Source organism: Electrona antarctica (assembly GCF_951216825.1).
Source record: "Electrona antarctica genome assembly, chromosome: 8".
Classification (NCBI taxonomy): domain Eukaryota; kingdom Metazoa; phylum Chordata; class Actinopteri; order Myctophiformes; family Myctophidae; genus Electrona; species Electrona antarctica.
In genome coordinates, this window is record NC_136789.1 from 43680211 (window position 1) to 43705461 (window position 25251).

Genomic DNA, 25251 nt, shown 5'->3' on the forward strand with positions numbered 1-25251 from the left:
GTCCACTGCTGGGGAAATGCATTCTGCATTTTGTATTCCCACAAAGCTGTTTGGACAAATCACCATCCAGTAATTCAGTACTTCTTCTGGTTGCTGTGGAATCTGAGAGTGGGATTTGCTTTATTTTAGCTGTAATTTCCTTCTTTTCTAAACATGTTGTTCATCACTTCATTATGAACATTATTTCATTTCAAATTTCAATATCAATATTTCAGCACACCCCTAATATTTAGTCGACTAAAACTAGACACCAGTAAGACGCCTACACGCATCTGCCTATAGGTGACAGCAGACGAGCCAGATGAGCACTGGCGCTTTGGCATGGGGGGTCAGATCAACATATGGAATGAATTCTGTACTGGCTATATATGGAGCGTGTCTTGAGTGTACAGGGTTTGATGTGGTCAGATCAACATATGGAATGTCAGAACAGGTCAGCTCCATATATGGAGATCTAAGGGTGGCAGTGTGGGCAGTGTCTTGAGTATACAGGGTTTGATGAGGGCCCAGTTAGGGCCGGGCCTTAATTTTCGGGCCTGATGAGATGTGACTTACCAACCAACCAACCCAGTAACCAACTGACCAAGTAGGCCAGAACGATGCAAGTTGAAAATGCATGCCCCACCCAGTAATTATATCTGTATCCCTTTTATGCCCATAAGGCATGCCCAAATGTAGAGTCTAAGCAGATGTCAGAACAATCGTTGTGATGTCAGAACAGGCCAGCTCCATATATGGAGATATAGGGGTGATCAGGTCCAGAGCCCGGGCAGAGGCTTTTGTGCTGGTTCTGGACAACCGGCTATCCGACGGACTCGACACCGGGCACTGCACTCCCTGTGGTGGTGTGGAACGCGTGTGTCGAATTTGAAGTCGGTGGGGCGAGCGGTTCTCTAGTTACGTGGATTACAGATTACAGACATACAGAGACGTGGGATTTATATAGATATACAGTCAACTCACACCCCTAAAGCAGCCCCACACTTGAGCAAGATAAACTAGATAACTTTTCTCTCCACTGACAATATAGCGTGTGCCACATTTAGGGTCTTTATAAAGCCTAAACCCCATGTACGACATGTCACAAAGAACACATGCGACTTGCTTTACATGCAGTTACAGGCATGACTTAACAAGGGATTTTTAACAGTGGGACTAATATGAGTAATCTCCATAGCTATGAGATGTACCGACTGTTCTAATCTGAAAGAGAACCAAAAGCCATAGCCTATTCGGCACAGCAGTAGCGCCATGATAAGATGCACCCTCCCCGTTATAGGCAATAATCCATATGCTTAAAGGAAGTTACTCAGAGTGAGGATCAAATACATAGTGTTAAACAAATTCACAGAGAGCACCGATCAAAGCCACAGGCTTTAAGGAGAGCAATAATCAAACGATGGGCTTATCATAGCACTCACAGTGCATTGATTTAAGACATGAGCTTATCAAACACACACAGAAACATCATCAAATGCACTCTCTCAAACACATTCTTGGGCTGCGTCTCAGACCCCCAAAAATCCTGGTATCTCAGACGTTGCATTTGGTTTAGGCAAACAATTTTCTCTAAGTCAATTCAGGTGAAAGTAATCATAAGAGAGCTGACACAGCACATTAAGGAGTTTCTATCCGACAACCCCATAATAATAGTGAATATACTGTACGCCTATATCCATATAGTATACTATACAGTATAATTCTTAGGCATTATATGCTCTCACCGGGTAAGTAATGAGCTGTACTTTTTTCTTTTCCCCCCAAACACCTCAACATCAAATTTAATCTACACACTGGAGTTAAACTACTGTGTATTTTACTGTTTATCATCCACATCTAGTGCTACTGCACTTCTTGGCTTATCAATTGTCAGTCAAAAAACATGAGACGGTGGCAGAGGAGAGTTCCTCCTGAAAGTGATGGAAAAGAATATAATTTTCTATTCAGTCAAATTTGTGAAACTGCCCTCCTCAGCTTTATGTATGATGAAGTCAGGTTCCCTTGAGTGCTCCGTTTAAATTCAGCTTTCCAACATGATTGATTATCTGAGAAGAGGAGTCAAGCTGATCTCTGGAATAATTGTCAACTGTCAAGCAGATAGACAAAAGGTATACTATACAGCACTGTATACGGGGTATTAAAATAATGTTTAATAAGATAGTCATTGTGTCTCTCGTGGACCACAGACAGTGTTTTAGTGACTGAGACTGATTTAGGAGATTATAATGTATTTACCTGGGACAATGCACATTAACACATTACTGCCCAGCCTTTAGGCGAGATCCTGGCGCTAGTGTCAGAGAAATCTGCGAAATAAGCAGAAGGGTCACTTCCGCCCGAGCCGGAAGTGATGTAGTCCGGATCTGTAGTGTAGGCATAGGGAACGGACGCACCGCGGATCGCCCCCAGAGCAGCAGCATGATGATAGCACGGCTCAGATTAATTTTAATAGGCTATAAAAATGGCATTTTATGCCATTCTGAGCATAAATACCACTAATGTGTACCGTGTACCACAGATTATCATCTGGAGGCTGTTTCTACAATAAGAGGCCTATGGATATTAGCGCCGGAAGCTACAAATAAAAATATATTAATATTTTAAAATTATTTAAAATTATAACATTTTTAATCAAATCTCGTGTTTCTCGTGGATGGTTAAGATGGAATTAATAACTTTCCACAAGATATCTCGAGAAAAGCACGGAATGAAACTAATAACTAATATTTCAGTTTCCAAATCAATGTAAATGTGCCAGAGTTAGCTAATGAGCAAATCTTTATTCTCTGGGCAGGTTATTAAAATAGGTACCTTAAGTGTTATATCAATGCAATGTTTCAACAAGCACCACATACAACAATACAATGAAAGAGTATGCCTTCCTCTCTATTGTTAAGTAATGGCCACCTTTAAATTGTCAGGTTCAAATCTAGACAAAAGGGTATTTCGTAACATACACCACATTGAGCTTTTATTTTATTTTTTAATTTAAATTTTTATCCCACGATTTTGCAACCCATTTTTTTTCACCCATGTGTCAATTATCTAATGTAATCCTGGGCGCTACACTTCCTCTGCCATCCTGGGGGGGCAGCGGACTGACCTCATGCTTCCTTCTATGCATGAGGAGTCCAAGCTGCTTCTTTTCAAAAACCTGACGTAGCGTGTGGAAGGAGCATTGGGTTTGTTTATGTTCAGGTGTAATAGAGCGTCGCAGTCCCGCCCGCTTTCAAAACGACGAGGGCCCAGGAAATAATTCCCCATTCATTTTCACCATAGACATTTACTCCGCGGACAAAGCCAACTCTTGTTGTGACAAAACATGACAACAATGTTTTGGGCAGATCAAATAATTAGTAAGAAGAAAAACAAAACAAAAAGTGTTGTATCCTGCCTGTTTTTCTTCTTACTAATTATTTGATCTGCCCAAAATATTGTGTTTAAACGCCACTGATCATAATTTGAATATCCTACTACAGTGTTGTTGTATTTTCTTTCTTTTTTTGTGTGTGAAACGTTTAGGAGAGAAAGCGGAAAGTTTACGAGTGAGCCGCCATTTTGAAAAACAGAGATCTCAAGGAAGATATGTGGCGCCATCTGTTTCACTTTACACTTTCAGTGAAGCAGCAGTCAGTCAGTCAGTCAGTGCATGCATGCTGTCTGAACTGACGTGGAAGCTGATGCAGCTGCAGTCAATGCATGCTGTCTGAACTGACGTGGAAGCTGGACAGTCATCCTACTGTGTAAGATGCCTCGGAGCTCAAGAAGTGCAGCCATGAAAATAGCAATGTGTTGGACAAGATTCACTTAGATCCACTCCAGCTGTGCCACTAAACCTCACGACAGCTGGAACCCAGGACAGAAGGGGCATATGCAGTATGTATGTGCAAGGCGCTATTTGATCACTGTCTCTTCTCCTGGAGTGGTAAGTTTGTTTCAGACAGACCAAGGTGAGATGATTTGCGAAATGGTCGGATTGAACAACGGTAGTGATGGTTTAAACAGTGATGCATTGAAATGTCAAAGAAAACAAGGTCAGCGGATCCCTGAACTGAGAAGTACCATACGCACCCAGTTAGTTACCATAGAAACCAGCGAGCCAACTCACTGAGTGAATCAACTTCGGAAGTTGTGGAAACACACAACTGCTCATGAATTATTATTTTTCTGTTAATTCCCTCTGAATAAACACAGCTGAGCAGGAGAAAACACATACAATTTAGTCTTGTATTGTGCTTTAAGGAGAATAACTTAAGTTATCATACAAACCAAACATCAATTTGAATTTATAATGAAATATCAGCTCAGTTCATTATTCTTGGCAGCTTGGGAGTATAAAAAGGCCTGCAGTCATTCTGAAATAGTAAAAGCCCACGATCATCCAATGGCTAATAACGTTTAATTCTCTGCCACACAATGACAACGGTCACCCACAGACCCTTGATTGTAGGAGAGTGATAGCAAACAAGTTCAGCGGCATTCTCTGGAGGGGACTAGATACTTGTCAAATTCCTAATGACATTTCATATGACTGCAATAAGAGGCATTCCTTTCCTGTTGAGAGCTAGATTAACACAGTACAACGCCTCAAGTATTCATTCATTCTTCAGTGCTACTGTATGTTTATACAGACTTGTAGAGGAAGCAAGAGTTCAGATTTTTGTTTAATCTGTGCAATTGGATAAAGTATTTCAGCATAACTCTAGCCTGCATAGATACAGACAAAACTATTTAAATACAGTAATGCATTAAGTGTGAAGTTAATGTTATTAATCTTGAACAGCGTACCAATATGTATGCGAGATTGTATTATTCATCATACCTCCCATTACCTTTAGTCAAATATTCTATTCTCTTAATGGCATTGCAAATTGGTCCTGCCCAGAGGAAATGGTCTGGCAAACAATCACTTTTCCCCCCCTGGTCTCTAGTCTAATCTTCTGTGCTATTGACCATATGTTGAATAATATACTATTTGTTATTCCAATTACATTCAGTACATAATACTTATTTTTTTTGTACCACTGCCTGATGGATTTGCACTCATGGAGCACGTGCACTGTACGTGCACTGTACGTGCACCATTCCTTTACAGGCTTACAATTTGCATTAGAATGATTCAGGACACCAATGCATTTTTAATGCCCATGAACAACAATGGATATTCTAGCTTTAGTATGAAAAATGTTTTAACTCCACCGTGTAACTGCATAGTGTGATGACGTCTGTACTCTGTAGCAATGCTTTTGTATGAACTGCTGAATGCTGCTGTAGAAGAGTACTAAGTGCAATAGAATGTTGCATTAGCATAGCATGACTTAAAACTTTAAAAGCCTGAGGGGTGAGTGGGATACTAGTGTTAAAATGATTATGGCATCCTCGGCCACTGCTCTGCTATATAACTGTGGTAGAGGATAGATCTAACCTGGCAGTATGAAACACAATGAATAGCCCGAGTCTTATCCTAGTGTTGGAGATCTTGCTGTGTTGATGCATGGAATGTGAGTTACAACTCAATTCATGGTCAAAAGACCATGTAATCCAACAATTGTGGCACAACAAGTTATACATTATATATGCTTCCTTGGTGTTGTCATTGTATGCTGTGGAATTGCTAGTCTGTTTATAATAGAAACCTTGGCAGATAAGAAATAGATGTCATGCAGATGTACAATAAATATTTTGTATCTAGCCTGAAATTGTTAAACTCCCCGAATAAGTGTGCATAGCGTACATTGTGCCATGTAGCCATTATAATCCTCTCTGCCACACAGTACCATTTCACCCCTTCTAGGACAGGTGCTTTATTATGGAATAAAGAGAAGATTATTTTTGTGAGTTTCCTATAGCAACACAATGCTAAAACTCATGTCATGCCTTTCAGCGCAAGAAATACCAAACATTGTCAGACAGTACCTTGGGCCATCACGGGTGCCCTAAACCTTTAACTTATCAGGTTTCAGTCTAGTACACATAATAATAGACGTCATGGGGGTGCACAGAGGGGTGCAGAGGGGGGGGGGGGGGGCTAAGGAAGCCAAGCAATTAATTGTCTTTTCTGTTTGGCATCTCATTTATGCACCCAAGTAAATAAAGTCTATTTCAGGGGCAAAGGCACTCATTAAAAAAACAAAACAATAATCAAAGCAAAGGTGCCCCCTTCATTTTTTTGTGCCTCTTCACTTTCCTTTTCCTTATAAGCCCTTAGCAACAATAACACTCCTGAAAAGCAGCAGCGCAATTTTGACACGGCTACGTAATTTTACTTCATTTAGATAGTGGCGTGTTCGGGGCACCAGCGACATCAGGTGAGAGCAGGGGCTAAAATGATTGCGTACTATAATCAATGTCTGCTGTGTAACAGCAGGCAGAGAAACTTCTTCAGAGGAAAAATAAAAACTTATTATACAGTGGAGTACTCCTAAAACAAAAGAACAAAAGAGAGAGAGAGAGAGAGAGAGAATATAGAAGAAGATAATGTCTGGAAGACAAGGGAGCGAGAAAAGCATGGGGAGGAAAGCGAAAAGAAGAGAAGAATGTAGGACAGGAAATTATGAGGCTGAGAAAGAGCTTGGGAGGTGAGAATAAGGGAGCTTGGGGGGGTTGGAAGAGGATGAGAGACGGAGAGTGAGAGAGGAATTGGAGAGGGATAAAGCCAGCAGTTGCGGGAGAGGAGATGGTTCATTTGTCACTGTCAAATCAGTTTGTTTCTCCTTCATAACTGCAAGGACGATGCTCTGGTCTACACACCACAGCCCCCATATACTCCCCTTTCTTTAACCAAACCACCCATGATCTGATCATCTAACCTCCCCCCCAACTTCGGCAAGCACCTGCCCTTTCCTCTTCCGCCACTGGAGATGCACCCCATGCACGCACGCACACACACACACACACACACACACACACACACACACACACACACACACACACACACACACACACACACACACACACACACACACACACACACACACACACACACACACACACACACACACACACACACACACACACACACACACACACACACACACACACACACACACACACACACACACACACACTTTTGTCTGCCTGCATGGGCATGCTCACTGGGCTTAACTGAATGTATGTCCCACTAACAGTAGCACTAACTATAGCCTGGAGTAAAAATCATCTAACCGAAGATATGGTTGAATGCAATTAGAATCTCTTTCACAAGCTAATTTTCAATTGCTGAGTTGTTGTTTTGTGTGTGTTGGTGAATATTAAGAATGAAGCCAGCGTGCCATAACCATGATATCCATGTAGTCCTGTTATTTTACCCTGAATGAAACGAATAAAAAGGTTTGAACGTGATTGTGATTTTGGGGGTCTGAAATGAGTACCGCTTCACTTCCTTCCACAGCCCCCTCTCATTGTTCTCTGTAGGATCTGTCGTAGTATCTCTTGTAATGGCTGCTGATGTTGCACTCCTAGATGCATCACAGGCAGAATTCTACACACTTTCATTGGCTCTACAGCCACGTCAACGCATCCTATGCTGCGTAATGAACACTGTAGTGCTTCCTCAGTGAAAACCTCTCTGATCGAGCAGAATTTTATTTATTTTTTGGCCCAGGAAGTACAGTGTTGTGTCAAAACAGACAGCAGGCTCAAGTCCTCATGCAGTTGGAGAGGGTTAGTGCGGATGCTTTACAATGGATAATAATCTCGAATTGCCTGTAATGTATATTTGAACTATGCAATTATGTACAACTGTGAGCTATCTACAGTACACCGCTCGTGCAATTATCAGACAAGAATTTCAAAAATTTTTCACTGAAAAGAATTGTCATGACAGTTTTGATAAGGACACCACCGTTCCTTACTCTGCAGTCAGTCTTTCTTCTTATCAATTAGAGCTGGTTTCCTGATAGACAAGGCTAGGCTCTGTCCTTACTAGGAAGGAAGTAATAGATTTGTCCTCAGAATACGCCATTCTTTCTTTACTCCACAGAATGTCATTGACCCATTTCTAAAATTGCAGTTTCTCAAATTTGTAGGCTGTTTAAAAAACAGCCTTTTTCTTTTTCATCATCCAGATAAGAATGGTAATAATGATCACTGGTGCTTTTGCCTTAATTAAATTAAGGCCATTATAATCAGACACAATTAAACCACTACAAACAGTGGACATTAATATGGCCACAAGGATTCAATATGGACATCTTGAAGATCTATGGTTGCACTGCTGTGGTTAAGGGGTGTATGGTGAAGTCCAAAGGAGAGACACACGCACACGCACGCACGCACGCACGCACGCACGCACGCACGCACGCACGCACGCACGCACGCACGTACGCACGCACGCACGCACGCAACGCACGCACGCACGCACGCACGCACGCACGCACGCACGCACGCACGCACGCACGCACGCACACGAGAAGAATGTCAATATATGCAATAGGCCTTATCTGTTAAACCAACAGCTTAGCTGTATTTAACAACTGCCTAAATGACAGTGTTGGATGACAGAACCTTTACCACATTAATTAAGACTGGCCTAAATTGGCTTGATAAATGTCACAAATGTGATTAATGATCAACTCAATTGAGTTAAATTACTTTTAAATTACCTTTCACAAGAAATTGTGGACTAACTTTTAATTCATATTTAAGTAGTACAGGCAAACAAATCAAAAGTATTGTTCACTGCTGCATTGTCTTAACTTTAACTTTTGTTGATCTAGTGAAATCAACTTAGATAAATAGTAATTATTACCTCCTCTTTATTGGACTATAGCCAAAACATCCTTGACTTGGCTAAAAGGCTTTTCCATGCAATACGTTCAGAAGGTAACTGATGGGGTCACCAGAATGAACCACTTCAACCCTATACTTTGTAGACCGAAGTCCCCCAGGGACCTATACTTGGCTCCTTCCAACTACCTTCACAGAAAATAGCAAGCTTGTCCGTCCCTCGCATATTTGGAGAACCATCTGACTGATTGACTGATGTGCGGAGTCAAGTCCATTGGATTGGTGATTGTGAATAAATATATCTTTACATCCACCAATCCCTCAGTCTGTCTGTCCCTTTTATGCCCATAGGAGATCCCTGATGTCATCAATATGACATCATAGTACTGACCAGTGGAAAATAGACATGCTTTTCCTCTCACACATTTCGCTTATGTTGCTGTCCATTGTCAAAATCCAACCACAAATCCAGTCATACATGTCTACGCTGTGGAAGTGCATCTTTTTCAAGTTTTCCCATTCAATTACTGAACATTCACTATTGCACCTCTGCAACTTCATGGCATGTGGGTTAGGACAATCATTAGAATGGGCATGCACATTAGGTCAATCATTTTCAACAGGGATGCACATCTATTAGAACAAGGCTCAAAAGTGGATACAAAGGCACTGCCTTTTTAACCACAGAAATGTGTCAGTCATGGTCAAAAATAAGGATTGAGCTTTGGCGTTATTATGAATTTCCCACTCACTGTCAAAAGTTCCCGTATCTGGGAAATCAGGGTCAAAAAATCAAACGTAGTGCAAGCAGTGTTCTAATGACATGAGGCAGTACTGTATCTGTAACCCTCGCCTACATGCGGATCCAATGATGATCAGTGGTAGGCAAAGTGATATTGCTGTTAGTTTGTATGCAGGGAAATTAGAAGTTCATCATCATTATGTAGCAAGGTTAAATTAACCAGTCCATTTACAAATCGGCCACCATGCACTCCTGGCTGTTATATGTCAAGGTTTCTAACGTGACACCTTAAACTAAGAAATGATGAATAAATGTCAATTTTATCAAAAGAATAAAATGGGCAAATTAGTTTTATTCCATTTGTAACTGTGCACCTTTGTGGCTGCCTGGACTTAAAGGTGTCTGTGTTCCAGAGTGCCTCCCTAATGGATCTTAATGGGTTTTATGGTGCACTGCAGGGCTTCTAATGGGGTTATATGTCTGATGGGGATGCTGCTCTCTGGCTCTCTAGAGCCCAGGCTTGGTTCCTAATCTAACCTGTAGAGGAGAGCACATGTCTCTCTCTCTCTCTATCTTCGTCTGTCTCTCGCCTCTCCTCTATCCGTCTACCAAGTCAAAGGTTAATGCTCAGAGTTAAAGAAAGTGAGGAACTTTGATGGCAAAAACAGCGAGATATGAGAGTGGAAGGGTTCTTTCTGCCTTCTATGAGAGCAATACATGGTGAAAGAGAAGCCTAGTAGTTCAAGCAGAAGAAGAGGAAATACCGTGGCACATTATTGAGGGACACTTTGGTGCTAAGCTGCTTATTGATAAAAGCACTAATCTGCCTGGCAGAAGGTAAGGAGGCTGGGATGTGTGGTGATAAAATATCTGAGCTAAAGGCATGAGGGAGCTGAGCCTCCACACAGCTTTACCTAAAGGAGTTACTCCTTTTATGTATATGTTGTTGTTTGGTTTGTTTTTTTTTTACATAAGAGGGAATATGACCACCGGCCACAAAAAGCATACATACTTTATGTGCCAGTGGAAAATGACAACAGAGGTTTGAGGACCAAATGCTTGACATGCTCAATGGTGGTAGAACATTGCATTTTAATACTGCTCTTCCATCATTTGTTATCCTGAATTAACTAGGATCTATCGGAAAACCCAGAAATTGCTTTCAGAAATGTATTTCAGAAATCTTGGCAGGAGTATGCACATTGGTATGCCGTCATAACATTTTCAGTAATAGAACACCTTTATGAAAGCTATGAGGCACACGTCTATACAATTGTAATCTTAAACTCTTGCTTAAACATTATATTTATCTTAAAGGAGTAGGCCTACTGCACTCAACCTTATATCTCCATGACTTTATCAGTAGTAATGATCGATGCTGTTGCTAAGTCCATCAATGCTCTCTGTATCACTGAAGCAGGAAATTGAAAGCAACACAAATTTGTCCATCATCATATATAACGCTTGCTCAAACACACCTACACACAAAGCTGTGCATAGGAGGGGCTAGCGCCCCTCAAAAACTGAAGTGAATTCTGGGTATTGTAGGATCAGGCAGCTACAGTAAGTGCCATGCTGGGAATGGCACCAAAAATTTTCATTTACTTAGCCGGTTTTGCATGTAATTAGCCTGTAATTAAAGGTGGTAGGTAAATGGAATAGACTTATCACTGTCCTCGGCATGAGGGTTTGATGTCATCCAATGTATCTAACTACTTTTCAGCCAGTGTGTTCCAAGTCAAATCTAACATCTTAGTTAAAAATATATATAAGGGAATCTGAGAATAAACATTTGATGGAAGAAAATAAATCCTTTGCCATAACCACTGTTGATGTTCAACTCTCTATTTCTCTGTGGACATTGATTGGACCGGACTGGATTCTTTTGAGGGGCGCTAGCCGCTCCTATATCCAGCTTTTAGTGTATGTTCACAAACTTTGTCTTACACAAACATTAAACTCCCATTGACAATGATTGGAGAATTTTACGTCATAGTGTGAGCAAATCGGCATAGTGTCTATTTTACGCCATGATGATGTATGATGATAAGAGCGCCCCTCACTTCACACGGGTGTGATTTTTATCAATTATTGACATGGACAACTTTCCCATTGCCTTCATGGAGCTCTCTCCATGCAAGCATGCAATCGAAACTTTTTAACCTTGATCGTCAGAAACGACAAATTGGCGTGGCGTGGATGAAACTCAATTTCCTTCAATTAAACAGCTCCAAAACCGAATAAGTCGGCACCCCCCACCAGATCCAATCATGTCCCATAACCAGCATCTCGTTTTCCGGTCAAAATATTCCCCTCTCATCCACAGTCACCAACCTGGGTGTGAAAATGGACCCACATTTCCAAACTCCGCTCCACACTCACCCTGCCAGATGCTGAGAATACTCATTGGGATCCCTAGCAAGAGCCTCCAGAGGCTCCAATACATTCAAAACAGCGCAGCTAGGATCCTGATGAGAGTCCGGAAATATGACCATATTACACCCACCCTCCGTTCTCTCCGCTGGGTCCCCATCACCTTCAGGACTGAATACAAGATTTCACTTCTCACCCACCAGTGCATTTACGGCAATGCCCCCCCCCCCCCCCCACCTTAAAGAACTCATCGACCCTAAACCCGCCACCCGAAGCCTCTGCTCTTCCAACACCCACCGTCTCCCCGTCCCTCACACCAATCTGTACACCATGGGCGAGTGGGCCTTCTGCTACACAGCCCCATGTCTCTGGAACTCTCTTCCCTTCTGCACCTGAGAGCGCACAGTCTACTGATGCTTTAAAAAATGGACTAAAAACCTACCTTTTTACCAAAGCATTCCCTTGACTTTTTGTCCTCTTACTTAGTTTTAACCCGACGATTTAGTTTAGGGTACCACGAAAGTCATTGTTGCATATGCTATTTTTACTTTTTATTTCTTGCCATGCTTTCAACTCTGTAAGCACTTTGAGATTCAAGAGAATGTAAAGCGCAATATAAATAAAATGCAATATTATTATTATTATTATTAAATTGACTAAACAGACACAAATTTGACAGTGGAGTGTTCCTCTAATAATAAACATCGTTCACACACACCTCTCATTCTCAAAGTAACTTCTTGACATTTGAGGAGCTGAAGTAAGTGCAGTCAGCAGGGAGACTCATGTGAACTACGACTTCAATCTCTCTTAAGAGGTAATCAGAGTAATGTTATCAGTAATGTGTTCTCTTCACTTCAACAGCAGTGGGAAAGCGCCTTGGGTATCCTTTACATGCAGTATATTGTGACTGCTTCATTCCACATAAAATCTAGGCCCACTTCAGCGCTGAAAGAGGAAACCCCCGAGAGTTTGTCTGCAATCATTAATCCCTTAACACCAGGCTAGGCCACCCATCGGAGAACATTCAGTCCAAGAATGTGGGGCAAACAAAAAATCGATGGCTGGATGTCCTGGTTAAAAGAGCAGCTTCCTCATTAGGGCAGGCTTGCTAATTGAAGTAATCTTCATCTACCGTACACTCTCCCTCACCATGTTGACCGTCAACTCAGTGGCAGGTCCAGATGTATTTGAATTGTTGAAAGACAACACCTACTGTTCCAGACAGTATAGGAAAAGGATCTATAGTAATCTTCTAACAACATTATTTGCCAATTAGTTGCACTGAATTGATCAGTGCAACTGCAAACCTTTCCCTGGCACTAACAGCTGGCATTTCAAGTTATTGCTAATTTGTTGGTATCCATAAAATAAAAAAGGTTTATGAGCGTGATTAGATTAGCTGCCGAAGGCCGGTTACGCCGAAACCTTGTTCCTTTGTCTGCTCCGTTATTAATACCTTATTTTGGGAGCTTTTAAAACTGTGTGCGGATATCCTCTTCCTTTTCAACGTGATTAGATTAGCAACATGTCAAATGAGCAGGCCACTCTCAAAGCCAGAAACATACCAACAAATACAATGTGTTGGACATTTTGAAGTTGCCCATAAACATTTTTGAGGGGCACTAGCTCCTCCTATGTCCAGCTTTTAGTGTGCACAAACTTAGTCCTACACAAACATTAAATTCCCATTGACAATGAATGGACAATTTTACATAATAAAAATTGTGTAAACACACATTGCGTAACACAAACATTGATATGTTATATAAGAGGCTTTCAACTCTCAACTGTCAGTAAGAAGTCGGCAACGATGATGTACGATGATAAGAGTGCCCCTCACTTCACACGGGTGTGATTGTTTTAATACTACAGTAGCGCTGTTGCTTTAAATATTTCAATATTTTTCAGGAACCTTTAACAGAATGGCTCTGGCAGCGTGCTGTTACTTCACCATCTGATCTGATAATGACTTGCTGCTTCACGGTAGTTACCTGCAACCTTCCAGCAGGTTCATTAAAGCATGTAACTGTAATGTTGTTGCCAGCGAAGAGAGTTTTGTTTCCTCACCTTGGACTGGAGGGCAGATGCTACGACACCAACTGCTCGTCTACCCCACTCTGCAGTCAGCCAACCATGAGTGATGCGTGCACTCTTATCCCATCTCGTCACGGTCGGGTAGAAACCTTGTATGTCCAAAACCGTGACTTTTCAGTAAATGGAAAAACAACCTGTGTTCAATGGATTCAATTCAGTCACACGCAAGTGCTTGTTAATACGTTTCATTGGTTCCATATGCATAAAACCCACAGACATACTTAACCACATTCACTTGCACTTAAGGAATATTTAAAGAAATGCAAAAATAGCTGATCTACAAGCTCACGTCGTGTCACATCGCGACGCGCTGTGAGCTGTTAGAACGGCTACTTTTGCTACTGTTACTGTGACATTGTAGCATGACGAAATAGGGCATTCATTTACAAAACATACAAAGTTGAAATATGGAGATATGAGGTTTTCCGCCTGACAGCAACGATCTGCAGAGCCAGTGACCGAGCTTCATGCTTCAAATGTTCTGGTTGAGTTACAGCCTGCAAAGATTCTCTTTTTTTCCTCTCACTGTCTCTTTTCAACTATAGCCATTAGTCTTCATCGGAAGTGAGTTTTGGCAAGTCAATGGGCATACTAGGATGGGGAAAAGGCAGCAATATTGATAACTGAAAATTACATTTTTCAGTGCTCAGCATCAGCAATGGCAGCACAAACTAACGTTCCCATTGCATAACGTTCCCATTGCGTTATTGGTCTATAAAACAAAAATCACGTAAATTATTCTCTATAATGCTCTTATACTCAGTTTCCATACCTTCATTCTCTGTAAAATCAACCGCAGCAAGTACTTTGTGCACAAAGAACCATCCGTGTGTGTGTGTGTGTGTGTGTGTGTGTGTGTGTGTGTGTGTGTGTGTGTGTGTGTGTGTGTGTGTGTGTGTGTGTGTGTGTGTGCGCCCGTACGCACACAGAAAACTCTGCGTGTTGCTAAAACTATTGAAATTCTGCCAGATGGATAGCAAGACAGGGATAAATAACTCAATTGCAACCATTGTGTGTGTGTGTGTGTGTGTGTGTGTGTGTGTGTGTGTCCACAAAAAGAGAGATTTCCAGATGGCAAAATTCCAATAATTTATAGTACTGGTCCTGCTGGAAAGTAAGAAAATTCTAAGTCATGCTTTCTACCAGGAGAGCACATTTCTGCCTCGGGCCTTGTCTCTAAAATATACATCTGCTGATTTCAGATAGCAGCATTGGTGCTAAACTGGGCTAATCCCAGCTCAAAGGGATGCCTAAAGTTCACAAAGTGTACACCCTGTCTAATAATTATGCGGGTTAATTAAGACTAGCCCCGATTCTTATCCCCACCCCACCCCTCTGCAACTCTCTATGCTCTTGTCATCCATCTGATTGGCTGTAAATAGCTGCAGCCTTGGGATGAAGATGAAGGAGCAGACCACAGGGGGATAACACTCACTTATCTATGACAATTACAGCCTTTTAATTGTGTGAATTTATATTAAGGCTCACAATCTGTCATCACAGACGTTTAAAAATGAACAGAGCCCTTTTCCCTTGATCCTGTTCTCCTTGTTGATATATCTCAGACTGTGTTTAGTCCAAAGGAGCAGGGATATGCGATTAAATGCCGCCGTACGTGCAAAAGGAAGGTGTTAGATGTTGGGCCCAACTGGACCAATTATCAACCATGGGCTGACTGAAAGCCACTGGTTTCCCCCAGCAACCATCACGCAACATCACACATTCAAAAGGTGGAGACAAATTAGAGAAGCCCTAGATCCTTGCAATTGCAGAAGTCTCCCAGTCTGGTATCTCTTTTGCCAGTACTGCAAGATAGTCCAATTAATTCCTCTTAAAACTTGGCACGGTAGTGGAGTAGCAGTGTAGCGAGCGGTTCCATAATGTCAACTTCTGTAGATTTAGCTGAACACAGCATACAAATGCTAACCACTGGCAATGTACGCACGCGCACACGCACACGCACACGCACACACACACACACACACACGGAAATGTTAAATGAGTGAGTGTGTGTAAGGGCATTGTGTGCATGCACGTATAAATCATGGGCGTGTGTTGGTGCCTACATCATGAACTCACTTGTGTATAGCGCATTTTTGTGACAGTGTGTCTGCGCATGTGTGTGTGTATGTGTTCGTATTTACTGGGTGTCACTGCACACAATCTATAGGTTACAGAGCACATGGGTGTTTGTCAATTGCGCATTGACCATTTATCTGACCTATTCATAGATCAAAGCCAATAAGAAGCACAGTGGCTTTAATTAGGACAAGAGGGAGAAGAAGAAAAAAAAGCAAGCAAATAGCAAATAACTGCAGTTACATAATGTTTACTGTGGCGCTAAACTGTATTCATAAAATCCATCAAGGTCCTGTGGCTGATAAAAAGTTCCAGGCTGTCTGTGTCATGAACGGTATAGTGGTTAATCACAATTCTACCAGTGTGTTTTCTATAGCTACTCTAACTCAGTAAGACAGTAAAGTTGTCATTGCAGATGCAAGATTTTAAATACTTCCACAACAAGGATGCAAAAGCAACAGAGCCAAGAAACCAAGGGCACCACAAGTCACAACACATCTGTCACATCACTTGGCAATTGCTTTCATTATTTATTTTGGTCAATCTGTTCTTCCTGATGTGGGAGGGGATACCATACATGAGGCAACATCTGCTGAGGTACGTCGCAGGAGTTCCAGCATCTGCCTGTGCTTTCACACAGCCCGTCAATCACCTGAATCATGTCTCAAATTCTTTACACTGTCATGCTGAGGAGTACGAATGTGGTCATGTGACCGAGAGCAGCTGGTTTACAACTTAACATGCAGCTAACAGAATTAAAACCCAGCTAAAGACCGAACATAACACACCTGCAAACACCAGCACGGGGACTTACAACATGCACACATTTTGCAAACACACCCCAAGGCGCGCAGTCACTTTGTTCCCATATGCTGTCCATCAAGGAGACAGTGGTGGCTTTGGGTGACTGTTCCCCAAACTGACTCCACCCACCAAAGCTTGTGATCGCCTGCAATGTCGGACACCATCTGCTGAAAACTACCCACTAGCCAAGTGCAGCCGACTAGCTCTGAAGGAACACGCTCCCCTCCCAAAATGTGTCACATACACATGCTCACGTCTCCGCATAGCATGTCTTCCACCTCTATTTCCATCAGTTTATTTGGGTGAAAGGAAGACTTTGCACTTTTTAGTATGGCGTAAAAATACGTTATGTCTCCTGTGAATTTATTTGGTGCCAAGTGATTCATTTTTCAAAAATGGAAGTGTTCATTCTTTTCATGTCATGTTTTGTGATGGTGAAGTTTACCTCTAATTATGAACGAAAGACTTCTAGAGAAAGGTATTCTAGAGAAAAGGTAGATTCTGCATTGCACACTATAATTTGCAAAGTGAGTAAAAATGGCAGCTGATTATAAATGTATTATGGGCATAGTACCTGAAGGAATATCCCCCCCCCCCCCCCCCACACACACACACACACACACACACACACACACACACACACACACACCCTGATATGATATTCACTTCCCATTACAAACATGACACTGTGCCATCTGTTCCTACAATACCCAGGATTCACTGTGAATTCTTGTTTCTTAGACCCCTCTCTAGGTGACTCAAGAGGTGTCCCTACTGGCAGAAGGGAGAATAGCTGTAGTGTGTGTCCACACAACTACATTGCCGTGCCTTCGATGTGTTGCTTTGGCAGTGCTTGTACCAATAAAGACATAGATTTGTGATTGAAAATCAGGAATATTCAGAAGTTTTCTGAGGGAGGTTTATTGTTCATATTATATTTGAAAAGGATGTGATGCCTAGACATGCATTGTTACTCCAAGTGAGCTGTATTGTGAAGAGTGCACACTATAATAAATAATCATTAAAAAAGCATCAATATAAATCATTTCCAACATTTGTCTTTCCAATACAATGGTCATACTCTTGAATGTTACAAATGATAAAATAATGTTTTAAACTTTTCTCATAGGACACTTTGAGAGGACACAGAAACCAACAGACAAGCTAGCATTCTGTCGACTCCCTAGACTACGGGTTTTCCATTTGTAATCCCCTCTGAGCCTATTAATATTTCGGTTTCTATGGCAATTGTGGCTGTGCTAAAAGCAGTAAAGATAAGGAGATAAGCGCAGAAGGAGTGGGGAGATAAGTGCAAGTGACCTGCTGAGATCAGAGCACTGGAGGTCAGGCAGGACCTTCCGCTGTCTGCTCACCTCTGCTGTTCACTGGCTGAATTCATAAACATGGAGCCTCATGCTGCATTACTTAAGTATTCATAACTTTATTTGCTGATCGTGTGTGTGTGTGCATGCGTGCGTGCGTGCGTGCGTGCGTGCGTGCGTGCGTGCGCATGTAATTGTGTTTTTGTGCATCTGAAAGGCTTTAGTTCTAAACAACACATTCCAACGTTTTCTTGGAATAAAGAGTGGGGCCCTCTGGATTCCTGATGTGAAGTGGATTTCAAGTGCCCATCTCATCAGCATACTCGACAGTCCTAATCTATGAGACTGCCAGGCCAGCCCTTTCCTACCCACTGCACCTCCAAATGAGGAACTTCCCTCTGATCAAGAACAACCAGAAACACTTCCAAGTTTCAGAAGAAAGCTGCATGCTGGAGACTTGGATACAAATGTTGGTGTTTGATCACATGAAGTCAGATTCAAACAATGGGTCTCATTTTATCTAATAATATACTTTTTTGTGCACTCCCTTCGTATCAAGCTGTTACCAAAGTTGTATAAATGTGACAGGACTGTATTAAAACCACCTATGTGTGTATATTTTGTTCTCTATTATTACAGTACTACTACTACTACAACTAGTAACTACTACAGGTTTTTAATTGTTATTTGATGACATTTGCCATATTATAGTGTATGTTGTTCTCAATTGCCAAAATATTATTAAAGGAGAATTGAACCAACAGACAGCTGTACATATATAAATATACTGTATATTGGAGGAATTGTCCAGTGCTCACTGGCGAGGGCACAGGCTGACTCTTGGGTGAGGATGATGAGTGACTCATGAGGTGGTTGTGATTCCCAAGAACCATGGTGATGGCTGTGCAGCATCTTGTGGACAGACTTAACAAGGCAAACAAGACCTCGTGTCATTCTAACAAAGGTATAACCGCTAACAGCACTTGACTTTTTGTCACCACTGACACTTTCCAAAGGTGGATTGGTGACCACTGTGAAATGTCCCAGCCCTCCATGCTACATACTGCCCAGTGTGGGATATCCAGTTGTTAACCCATTCAGGCCTGACGTCGAAATTAAAAAAAAAGTTTTCTAAATCATGACAATTTTCGGAAAGATTTGAGGCACATTTTAACGATTTTTCAAAAATAGCAGACCTACAAGTTCATAGCGCGCCACTCGGTGGCGCGCTATGAGCTTGTAGATCTGCTATTTTTCAATAGCTAAATTATAACAATGTTTAAAACACCAAAAGGGGTTCCCGCCCCAAAATGGGTTAATGGTTAATGTGGTTAAACGCTAACGTGACATGGATGCGTTCCAGGTCTCAATGGATTAAATGAGCCCTGGAATATATGTCATTCCCCTGCAGTCATACAGCCAAACCGGTGTCAAAGCTGGCCTTTCTCACTCGGACCGGCCAGGCTTCCTAATGCTGTACCATTGGTGCAATATTGCATTTGTGTGAATAAAAGGACCATTTGTCGACTGGAATAGGACATTTATGCCATTCTATCAACAAGAAATTGATATGATACAAACTGTATCATATCTGTATCTTCTCTTCACTGGTGTTGCTCCTAGGCATGCAGGAACATTATTCATTCAGCAAACAAACAAATCAACCAAATTTGATGAACAGCTTGGCATATAGAGCCATTATTGATGAAGTCATGTCCAGTCTTGCAAGATATGTTGCAATGACAAGCATTCATTATGACAAACACACATGTTGGTGCATTTATAAAAGTACTCTTTACACCATAAGCCAAACCGATAGAGAAATGAGGCATAATCTTTTATTGCTTGTGATTGGAAAGTTGCCAGTTCTAATCTCTGGTACTGGCTGGGAAATCTGGGTGTGGAATGTGAATAAGTAGAGCACCCCGTTCCCTGAATAAATGCTATCACATTGTCCAGCGAAAATGTTCAGTGGTCAGCAGTAAACAGTTGTGTACAGCTGTACATGGGGTATGGATCCAAAGTAGTGCTTTGCAGAACGTGTGCTCAGCAAAATCCCCGCTGGCATACCCTAAAGGTTGAGTCATGCTGCTACTTACACCCCTTGTTACCTAGAGCAGTGCTTCCAAAACTTTTTAGCCTGTGACCCAAAAGAGAAATGTAATGTCTCCCTGAGCCCCTGGGACCCAAACCAGTGAAAATAGCAACCTCGCAACGTGACGCTTTGTGCCGCATTGATTGATTTCTTCATGAAATGACTACAACTAAAACAATTTTTTTAAATGATTTTAATTCATAATTATTTTTATAATTTATTTTGCTGTTTTTTAATGATTTGAAATAATAATGAAAACAAAATGTAGGAACAAAATAATAAAGGGACCCATAAAAATGTTTCTGTGACCTACCAAGAGCAGCATGAAGGTGCACATCAATAAATAAAGCCAGTGGTTTTAGCTTTATCTTATTTCCGTGATCAAAATGTGGGATGGGCAAGTTGCATTGCATTACACCCAAAATGGACGTGCCATACTTTGTGGAGGGCCACAGCAAATTCCACTGCTTTTTTGAGATATCTTGTTTGGGACTAATGTTGGATGGGCTGACATTGCTAGCAAGGTTACACAAAACATGGAGGCTGTAACAAATAATAACATAAAATGCTTCTCAACCATAGTAATGGGAATCATTTGAATATGAATAGAATTATGCTCATTTTGCAGCTTCTCCATGCAATGGTCAGGTTGTTTTGTTTACAAAGCTAGAACTTAACTCAAAAAGTAAGATTGCTATAAATGCAACATTTACTGTATAAGAAAAACAATTTCATGCAAGGGTGGCAGAATCTCAAATATAAAGCAGTTGCCTCTGCAGGATGTAATGTAAGTATTGAATGTTTTGACACACAATAGTGTCTGTCTCAGTCCTAAACACTAAACAATACTCTCATATTTGAGTTCATTTTCAGGTACTGTAGACATAGCATCAACACAAAGCCAAAAGTGATTTCTTTTTTTTTTTGCCATTCTTTTGCAATTGCTTACAAGTGAATAACTGGTAAGCTAGACTGACAATAATCCACTGGGTCTTATTATTATGTTTTATATAGACGCAGAGCTACGTTTCCATGGGTTGAGAAGAAAGTCAATTTTGTTGAGGAAAGAAAGAAAGAAAGAAAGAAAGAATCAACAATCCTTCAGTCATGTGCCTATTATTAGGCATTCTAACCACTTAAATCCTATCCAGACCAGAGTCTCCCAGGGGTCTATACTTGGTCCCCTCATTCTCTCTCTCTACACCAAATCTCTTCACCAAAAATAGCGGTTCTAGAAGCTCAGAACACATCGCATTTCTGAGCTTGTAGATTTGCTTTTTATTTATTCATAACTGTTCACCTATTATGACATGCCTGGAACAGTTTTTAGGTCGGTTTTGGGTCTATGACTTCATCATTGAAAGCCTATTTATCCTCCTGTGAATGGAAAATGGTGTATTTATATAGTGCCTTTATCCAAGGCGCTTTACAGAGATTCCACCCATTCACACACTGATGCCAGAGGAAACCATGCAAGGCACCAAGCTGCACAATGGGAGTAATTTGGGGTTCAGTGTCTTGCTCAAGGACACTTCGACACTAACTCTGGGGGAGCCCGGGTTCGAACCTTGCAGTTCCCATCTGGTCGACGACAGAGTACAGCATCTTGCAATGGGTCTGGTCCACAAGATTCGATACACCACCAAGATACCCATGTACCTGTCTAGATACTTCCTTAATGTTAACGAAGTCCACACCCATAACACCAGAGGAAGTGCAACGAACCATGTACAACCCAGATTCGGCACAAACAAGGGACTAAATTATTTTCACTCCTATGCCACCAAAATGTGGAACGCCATACCAACAGTCATTAAGACATGCAAATCCCTTGACTCCTTCAAAACCGCTCTCAAAGGGCACCTACGGACGGCTGCAATTCAAAACTGCCCTGGTAAAATCTGAATCCCCCCCACCGCCCACCACTTTTTCCCCTCACTGTATATGTTTCTTTTCCATTTTGACCTCCCTTATGATGAATTCCTGTTCTGTTCTTTGACTATATAGAAGTGTCTATTTGTACGTCTCTAAATGTTTTGATGAATTGAACAAGGTGGACCCTCTTAAACAAGTGTAATGCTTAATTGGGTCGTCCACTCACAGTTAACAGTCTTTGTATTGAGTTTGTGCTTGAAATGTACTGTAATTCTGCAAACTGTTAATACATATTTCAATCAATCAATCAAAAAGTCACTCTACGCCTGAGCCACTGCCGCCCTGTGATAGTCTAAACCTGAATAAAAATTCATCACAAATCAATAGTTTTATTATTCACTCGATGTGAAAAAGCCATTTCTTTTGTTATTGAGAAGTAGAATTGAATTGATTTAAAAAAAAAATCACAGCAATGACGTTTGCAGTTTGTTTTCATGTAGCTCCGAAAAGTGTAACCAAATCAAATGGATGAGTCCTCCGGCTCCTCAGAATTGAATTAGCTTCCTGACTTTCTATTCAAGGGTCAATCAAGCTCATAGGCCTACTCTATGTTAGGGTATAGGTTAAGTTACAAGTTCGAACCTGCGCTCCCCCAAAGTTAGTGTCGAAGTATCCTTGAGCAAGACTCTGAACCCCTAATTGCTCCTGATGTGCAGGTTGGTGCCTTGCATGGTTTCCGCCGCCATCGGTGTATGAATGTGTGTGTGAATGGGTGAATGTAATGCACAAACTATGTAAAGCGCCTTGGATAAAGGCACTATATAAATGCACCATTTACCATTTTTTACATGAAACATTGGATTAAGGGACATCACTCGTCCGAAATTAACTAATAAATGATATATTTATACAGTATAGGCCTACACAGAGCTCTTCACGGGTTCAAAACGATGGACCCAAACCATAATGGACCCCTAAAATTGCTTCTTAAATCAGAGTTCAGTGGAGCAGACATAAAAGAAAAAATAAAGAGGCACCCGTGCAATGGAATGACAATTAAATAGCATGTTTTCACCTCGTCCTCGATGAATAAATGTAATCCATGATCACGCAGTCATAGTTGAGTCCACGGAGGTTCGATGTGTTTTTGTGCATGCTCTCTTTTTCCACTTTAACTGACGGAGAAACAGTCAGAAACTTTGTCCCCCATATATTGCCAGGGGAGAATTATCCAACGGGCCTGTTGGGCCCAGGCCCAGGGGCGCCTGAGCTAGGGGGGACCCTAAGCTTGAGCGTCCGCGTGACCGTGAAGAGGCTCAAGCTCAGGGGCCCCCCAAAAAAGGGGTAACAGTGAATAACAGTTACACACACGGCCCTTGTCACTGTTATTAACAATGGGCTTATTCATTTGTGTCAATAAAATAACCCCAAAAGTCCTAAACCATCATGATACGGTACATTACTGCAAGTGTTTAAACCCTCAGTTTGCATTTATTTGGCTTAGTTTTTGGCCCTATATGTCATACTTGTTATGTGTACACGTGTGCAGCTAGTATGCGCCATGTCGGGATGGGGGGCCCTTTTGCATGACGGTGCACGGCCCAGGGGCCCATCATTTCTAGATCCGTCTATGTATATTGCGCTGCAGTAATGGTCAGCATGTCACAGCAGCTCGAGCCCATACTGTTTTCACACCTACTAGCCTACAGCCAGCATCTATCTAATAATTTAGTGATCGCTGTCTGTCCGTCCGCTTCCGGGTCACCAGTGAAGTGCATGTTGGGACGGCTTCCGGGTCTACAGTATGACGGACACAGATTAATACTGGGACACACTTTCCCGCGTAACAGACCCACACGGGGAAAATAACTCGGACGGGGCATGTTAACGTCAACACACGCGCTGTTTCGACACCATACTGAACATCATTTGCTGTTCATATATTCAGAACGGGTATATCTATCTAATAATTTAGTACCGAGTACTTCCTTTCTCTCCCCGCAAATCACGTGTCACCAGTGTCACCAGCGAACTGCATGTTGGGAAGGCACAGATTTATACTGGGACACACTTTTCCGCGTAACAGACCCACAGTCCACACGGGGAAAACGATACTACTAGCTACTCTTGCTGAACACACAACGTCACAATCACAGTAGGCCTACACTGTGGAGGACTTTCGTTTCGCATCGCGGGAGGCATACTGTGTGTGTGTGTGTGTGTGTGTGTGTGTGTGTGTGTGTGTGCGCACATAATAATGAATAACCCATCCGTTACCATATATTCAGAACGGGTAAGGACTAGTACAAACAAAGAATGATGATTGTTGTGGATTAGCTTGTCTGGCACCTTGAGAGAGCATGCAGAATGGTCGTTGCAGAGAGGCAAGCTCCGCGTAGCCAATACAATACCATACAATGACGATTGCGCTGCGCAACAAAATGGGAGCGCCGGGTCAGGAAAAATAAATAAATAAATAGACCAGTCATCTCCCAATAGTGGGGGGACATTTTGACCCAAATGACCCCCACTCCGTGTATGTATGTATGTATGTATGTATGTATGTATGTATGTATGTATGTATGTATGTATGTATGTATGTGTGTGTGTGTGTGTGTGTGTGTGTGCGTGTGCAATTCATTGTGAACTTGTGAACAAACATGCCTTGTATTATACATGTTTACAACCAGTCAGCCACTAGCATTTATGCAGGTATTTATGCTTTCATTCCCAGCTGTGGATGAACAAGCATAATTGCCTGAAATTTGCAATCTGAAAAGAGTAATCTTCCGTTATGCATGTTTAACTACTTAACCAAATTATTCTCATAATGAAATTATTAAGTTTGCGCATGGGAAAACACTCTTGATTATTTTCCCAGCTGCAATCAAAACCTTTAAGTTTAATACTTACATATATAATGTAAGAATGTAATTTAATATCTAGTATACAGTCAAACCAGACTGCTCTCTAGTGCCATATTTATTATACAGCTTCCTAGAGAATGACTAGGAAAACAGAGAAGCTTAGGCTTCAGGGTAACAGTTTCCATTTTGGTAAAATGGGAATGAATAATGGCACAAATCTATTATGTTTACTTACACATAAATGTTTAAAGAAATATTTTAGAAGTTGAC

The 25251-nt window shown here is 41.6% G+C and overlaps 1 protein-coding gene across 2 annotated transcripts in view; it reads right to left on the minus strand.

Moving 5' to 3' along the window:
- Nucleotides 1–25251, minus strand: part of pcdh1a (protocadherin 1a) — a 201714-nt gene that overhangs the window by 63829 nt on the left and 112634 nt on the right. The gene's annotated exons all lie outside the window — the stretch shown is intronic.